The sequence below is a fragment of the Rhinopithecus bieti genome, unplaced genomic scaffold (assembly GCF_001698545.2).
Source record: "Rhinopithecus bieti isolate Rb0 unplaced genomic scaffold, ASM169854v2 scaffold_574, whole genome shotgun sequence".
In the NCBI taxonomy this organism is placed as follows: Eukaryota; Metazoa; Chordata; class Mammalia; order Primates; family Cercopithecidae; genus Rhinopithecus; species Rhinopithecus bieti.
In genome coordinates, this window is record NW_016803605.1 from 1,439,200 (window position 1) to 1,446,357 (window position 7,158).

Consider the following 7,158-nt stretch of genomic DNA (forward strand, 5'->3'; position numbering starts at 1 on the left):
GGGGGCTCACCTGTGGCTTATTTTCAACAAGGCCTCTTTTATCATTATACAAAGAGATAGACCTGTTCATATTAGTACTAACTGATGACAAGCCCAGTGTTTCTAACTCACTCAAAGAGCTGGCCTATCTTGAAGGAAGCGCAAGAATTTCCTGGGGTTTATAATCTAGTTAAATGTGTTAAGAATTTTACAACATTTTTCACTTTGCCAGATAGTCTTTTGATTACTTGCTTTGTCCATGTTAAACTATGTTTGGTTTTTTGTTTGTTTGTTTGTTTTGAGACGGAGTCTCGCTCTGTTGCCCAGGCTGGAGTGCAGTGGCACGATCTGGGCTCACTGCAAGCTCCGCCTCCCGGGTTCCCGCCATTCTCCTGCCTCAGCCTCCCGAGTAGCTGGGACTACAGGTGCCCGCCACCAAGCCCAGCTAATTTTGGTATTTTTAGTAGAGATGGGGTTTCCCCTTGTTATCCAGGATGGTCTCGATCTCCTGACCTTGTGATCCGCCCACCTCAGCCTCCCAAAGTGCTAGGATCACAGGTGTGAGCCACCGCACCTGGCAAATTATGTATTTTTTAAAGACTATTAAGGAGGATTACTTACCGTCACCTCCCCAGGAACCAGGAGGACCTGTGTATCCCCTGAGCCTTCAGACACTCCCACTGCTAACGCAGAGCTGGGAGTAAAGGCTTGTGGCCATCAGCAGACCTACCACAGTAGCCAAGGCCCTGCATGCCTGCCTCTGGTGGCCAGACACCAGCGTAGACACAAGACCACACTGAACCCTTGAGAATGTGGAGCTTGGAATGCAAACAAGCACCCGGCAACCAGGACAGGCTACCAGGGACTAGAGATCCAGGAGGCTTCATTGGGTAACAAAGTTCTACCCAAGCATTCTCTTGCATTCCACCTGGGGAACAAGACAGCACCCTGTTTCACACTCGCAAGGCATGAGACTGTGTGCAGCCAGAACGACCAGCAGGGGGCGCAAAGGCCACTCCAGGCACCTGCTGGCCTCAGAGAAAACAGGAAATCAGGAAGCCCACTCCTGCTGTCCTTTCTCTGCCAGGAAATGTGCCAGGGGACTGCAGCCCAGAGAGTCGGCAGTAGAGGACTCGTGAAGGTCATTATCACTGCTTTTTCCTCCTCTTATTGAAACTCTTCCCTCTGCAGCCCTGGAAGCCTCATCCTACCTACAGGTGTCAGAGGAATCTCCCTCCCTCAGGGTCCCTGTCTAGTTTGTTTTTGATCCGGCCACAAATACTAGGGCAGAAAAATAATGGACAGTACAAAGGTCTTTACTGTCTTTTGTTGGTTGGTTTTTATTTATTTATTTATTTTTTTTGAGGTGTTTTCCCATGATAATGAGTACAATGGAGGCATAATGAATTTCACTTCGTAAACCAAAAAGTATCTGAGACAAGACTCAATCAATTTAGAAGTTTATTTTGCCAAGGCTAAGGACATGCCGTGACACGGCCTCAGGAGGTCCTGAGAACAAGTGCCCATGGTGGTCAGGCCACGGCTTGGCTTTATACATTCCAGGGAGACAGAAGACATCAATGGTCCAGAAAGGCGGGACAACTCTGAGTGGAAGCTTCCAGGTCATAGGTGGATTCAAAGATTGTCTGATTGGCAGTTGGTTGAAAGAGGTTGTCTAAAGACCAGATATCCATAGAAGGGAAGGTCTAGGCTCAGATAAAGGGTTGTGGAGACCAAGATTCTTATCATGCAGATGAAGCCTCCAGGTAGCCGGCTCAGAGAAGATAAATTGTAAATGTTTCTTATCAGACTGTAAAAGGTGTCAGACTCTTAAGTCAATTCTCTCCAGGATCAGGAAAAGAATTTTTAAAATTGTTTATAAGCTCAATTATTTTATTAATTTATTGTTAGCAACTTTGAGATCTGATTAAGAAATCTTTCCTAAACCCAAGATAGCAAAGAGTTTTATCTTCCGTTTTCTCTTAGAAGCTTTATTCTTTTAATTTTAACACTTGGGTCTATAGTGTCTCTCAAAATCAAGTAATGGGTCACTTCAGTTCCAAGCGTAACAATGAAAAGTGAAAGCTGTGAATTACCTCTTTCCCTATATTTTCACAGTATCTTTGTACAAAGAAAGCAGCAAAGAGAATTGCATCATATAAAGAGTGAATTAAACCATCTAAAGAAGCAAAAAGTCATCATCACATGGACAAGAAATTAAGACATAACATCCATCTCACTATTTGCAAAGTGGTTTATTCCTACAGACAATGCAGATATGTAAAAAGGTTTTTCTATAGTTTCATCCTTTGTAGAACCTAAGGAAATAAGCCCACATTTTGAAATAAAATTTTTAAAAATTATGTAAAAAAATGACCTACTATAGCAATGACATTTTGAAGACATCTCGTAGAAGATGAAGATCGCCCACTATTATGAATTGATAACGTGATTGCTTTCTTGGACTGGGAAGATAATTTCCCTAATGGACATTAAAGCGTTTGGATCGTTATTTTCCGTCTGGAAAGTGATAGTGTCCTGATTGTCTCAAGTAAGGGCACCCCATGAAACATAGGCCAAGGCCATGTCCTTCTCCAAATTTTCCTCCATTAAAAAAATCTAAAAAATAAACACAACAAACATGGCACCATAACTTATCTAAATTTTACAAATTCATGAAGAGATCATTGATGCATACTAACGATGTGAATTTAAAAAATCTGATATGTAGTGTTTGCACTTTGCAAACAAAAGTCAAAATAAAGGTGTGCTTTTCTTCATGAATGCCATTTTCACTTTCAAATTCCACTTTTCTTCTTTTATTGAACCACATTTACTACATGGCATACATGCATAGTGCGATCTGGAGAGAAAATGCTGGGATCTGTGGCTCAGGCTTTCTATATTCTAGGGGGAACAAGTTTCCCCTAAATTACCTAAATTATATTTACATAAATAATTATGTAAATTTAGATTGTTTGTTTTTTGGAGTACTGTGGCGTGATCTCGGCTCACTGCAACCTCTGCTTCCGGGGTTCAAGAGATCTTCGTGCCTCAGCCTCTCAAGTACCTGGGACTACAGGTGTGTGCCACCACACCTGCTAATTTTTGTATTTATTTATTTATTTTTTTAGTAGAGCTCGTATTTCACCATGCTAGCCAGGCTAGTCTCGAACTCCTGACCTCAAGTGATCTGCCCACTTTGGCCTCCCAAAGTACTGAGATTACAGACATGAGCCACCATGCCCAGCCATAAATTTATATATATTTAATTAAATATATATATAAATATATATATCTATTTGAGACAGAGCTTCATTCTGTTACCCAGGCAGGAGTGCAGTGGTGTAATCTCAGCTCACTGCAACCTCCGCCTCCTAGGTTCAAGTGATTCTCCTGCCTCAGCCTCCTGAGTACCTAGGATTACAGGGGCCTGTCACCACACCGGGCTAATTTTTGTATTTTTAGAAGAGACAGGGTTTCATCATATTGGCCAGGCTGGCCTCGAACTCCTGACCTCGTGGTCTGCCCACCTCGGCCTCCCAAAGTGCTGGGATTACAGGAGTGAGCCACCATGCCTAGCCTTTCAGGATCATTTTCTGCCAGCTTTTTAGATTCATAAAAGCATGCAGCTTCACAGATTAGTTTCACAAAGACAATTTTTAAGTTTTATGTCTATTATTTTACGATGCCTGTGACGTTTGGAAAAAAGGGAGCCATTGATCATTAAGACACATCCAACTGAGACTCCCCTTTCCATACCAATGACAAAGGATGGCATTTGCCAAAATGGCAAAGGTGAGGCTGACAGTTTCATGAAGTGCCTGGGTAGCCAACAGGATGGCTTGTAAAAAAATTTAGTAAATAACGCACCCCCTAATCCTGAAACATCTGCAGCAATCTTCAGGGATCCAAGAAACTCCACAGTTGTCTTGAGTCTTTCTTATGTCTCCAGAACTCTGCATGTCTGGGCCAGTAGCATCTTTCACTCTTGGCCGCATACAAAACTCTTGCCCCTACACATATACATAATCAAGCTATTAATGCAAAAGAGCAAAATGGGAGCCATGGCCTCAGCCACTAAAATGCTAAGTTTTTAGGTGGTTTGCTCTGCTGACTAGAAAGCAGGAAATATTTGTCCTGTTTCTCTTATCATCAAATGGGGACATCTGGAAAAAAACTTTTATTCAGGTTCGTAGGAAAAAGGAAAGTTAATTTTTTAGAGATTCAACTTCTTTATGCCTTTTCAGATTAAACTTTTTTTTTTTTTTTTTTTTTTTTAGACAAGAGTCTTGGTCTGTTGGAGCTGTAGTGCATTGGCACGATCTCAGCTCACTGTAACCTCCCCCTCCCAGGTTCAAGCGATTCTCCTGCTTCAGCTTCCCGAGTAGCCGGGATTACCAGGGCGTGCCACCACGCCCAGATAATTTTTGCATTTGTAGTAGAGATGGGGTTTCACCATGCTGGCCAGGCTGGTCTCGAACTCCCAGCCTCAGGCAATCGGCCCTCCTCAGCCTCCCAAAGTGCTGGGATTACAGGTGTGAGCCACTGCACCCGGCCGATTAAACACCTTATAAAATTGCTTACGTTACTTTCAATTTCTGCAAAAAGAGCATTAAGTGTGTGGAAAAAAGTTAATGCATGTTTATAAATCTAAATGTCAAATTACACAGATATTTACTTTTTCTTGTTTTCAGCAGCTGGAAATCTAGGAGCAGAAGCCCAGCATAATGATGTCTGAAAGCCTGGATGCATGGATTCCTCTCTTCCTTCCCAAAACCGTGGGGTAGAAATGTGAGTATCAGCATGCTGCACAGACTTCTACAGATGTCCAGGGAACTGAATTTCTAGAAGTTATAATCTATGTTCTTTCCCAACCCCCGCTTCAGTTTACATATCGCAGGCCTGTTTGTTGAAAAACAATCAGCTAGAAAATAAGAGTGGTTATAACCTGTGCTGCCCAGTGATCAGGGAAAGAGAGCGGATGAAACTTCGATGACTTTCTGTTAGTCTGATTAATATCCATGCCAAATGTAAGATTAATTGAAGCCCTTATCACTTCCCACCAAAATGTTCCTCCACTTGCTGGATACTACTTTGACATGTAAAATTATGGGTTTGTTTAACAGTTTAATTTATCAGGGGGCATTCAACTCTTCTATTTGTGTTTTTACTTTGAGCTTAGTAGGAGCAGACAAATAGAGGCGACCTCTGTTTTCTTCCTGAAGCTATTTTCAGGGCAGAGTGCCTTAACCACTTCATTGAGAAACCACCTTTGCATGCAGTACCCTGAGTTGGCTTCAGCACGCCAAGCTCCACAACGTGGGAAATACCATGCTTTCCATGTTGCTTTAATCCCAGTGCTCATGAGTCAGGACCTGTCCTGTCCATTGTCCATGAAAACACTCCCACAAAACGAAGTCACACCCAGTATCTGTTAACGGAGATACCGAGTGGGTGGAGGGGACTCATTCCCTGATGCAATTCAGGTCACACAAAGGAAAAAAGAAAACAAAAATCCTTTTCTGTTGAGGATACAGATGGAAAGAAAATGGAAAATGCCTTTCAAAATGCACAAGCCTAGTTTTCTAATTCTGTTGCGGTGAACGTGCCGGTGAACTTACCTGTGCGGCTTGGTATTGCGGTGGCTTTTCAGCTACTTCTCCACCAAATCCTTTGAAAAGCAGCAGTGGCAGAAACAAATAACCCAATTAAAAACAATAATAGCAACCATAGAAAAAGAAAAGATAAAGAAGAAAGCAGTGGTTTTCTTTGGCTAGCTGAGGAACTTTCTACTAGGCTTTAGCAATCGCTTTGCAAACTTTTTTTTTTAATAGCAAATGCTTCATTCTCTAGACAAATTTCAAGAATTTTCAAGCATCAGCAGACTCAATTATTCACCCCCATTTTAACAATTAAAGAATCAGCGGAATGCCTGTGTTTAAGAGTCAAGCCCATTAAACCTGTGATTTGTACGTTGCTCACACTCTCTATTCCTATTAGCAAGAGATGCTAGGAGAACTTCTTGGTCATCAATTTGATGAGTTCCGAGGGGAATGTGGGTTTAGGTTGTGGTGTTCATATACATAGACATCTGGCTGAACACATGTACCTAAGAGTCCTCTATTTTTCCTTGCTTGCTCTACTGAAAATAAAGACAGAGTGTGTAAAATATAATGTATATATTATACAAAGACCTCTTGAAAAGGTAATACATTCTGGTGATTTGGGGCACAAAGGTGAGAAGCAAATCTCATTTTGTTGCTCAGTGATCCATCCTGCACAGGCTGTCTCCCTTCTTAATTTCTGACAATCCAGGGGATCTTCCCAAATCTCTGCCTGGGGCTGTGTTTGGAAAAACAAGGTCACATGAACCATTGGGTAAAAGCGAGGCAGGGATTCTTTAGCATCATTGAGGATGGATGATTCCTATTCAACATAGTATTGGAAGTCCGGACCAGAGCAATCAGGCAAGAGAAAGAAATAAAGGGCATCCAAATAAGAAGGGAGGAAGTCAAACAATCCTTGTTTGCAGATGACATGATCCTATATCTCGAAAACCCTATAGTCGAGACCCAAAAGCTCAATAAGCTGATGAACAACTTCCGCTGTCTCATTTGTAAGTGGGAGCTAAATGCTGAGAACACACTGACCCATAGAAGGGAACAATTACACTGGGTCATATCGGAGGCTGGAGGGTGGGAGGAGGGAGAGGATTAGGAAAAATAACTAATGGGTTACAGCAGGTTTAATACCTGAGTGACAAAATAATCTGCACAACGAACTCCCATGACACAAGGTTACCTAGTAACAAACCTGCACATGTACCCCTGAACTTGAAATAAAAGTTATATTTTAAAAATAACAATATAATAGATGACCTGAACATTTCTGTTTTGAATAGCTCAATCATCAGCCCTTTGTGGTCATGAAAATGTCCAAGGTAATTCCTCTATGTCCTTCCAGGTCTATTTATTAAATATGCCAATGGCTCGATAGAGCCCACACTAAGGTCTTACTAGCCCAATATCTGCTCTTTTAGCCATCCCATCTTAATAAATTAAAATACTGTCTCATTTTCTTATTCTAAAAATCTTGATTTGCTTAGTGTTGTATTTGCTTAATATCAACAATATAATACTATTATTTCAACAATAATTTCTATTTTAAAAGCTATTT

The 7,158-nt window shown here is 41.5% G+C and overlaps 1 long non-coding RNA gene across 1 annotated transcript; it reads left to right on the forward strand.

The window, feature by feature from the left end:
* The first annotated feature begins 890 nt into the window (after window positions 1-890).
* On the forward strand, window positions 891-5,728 carry LOC108540061 (uncharacterized). Its single transcript, XR_001888575.1, has 3 exons — window positions 891-1,120; window positions 2,098-2,267; window positions 4,677-5,728. It is a non-coding gene; the product is annotated as an uncharacterized LOC108540061 (long non-coding RNA).
* The last annotated feature ends 1,430 nt before the right edge of the window (window positions 5,729-7,158 follow it).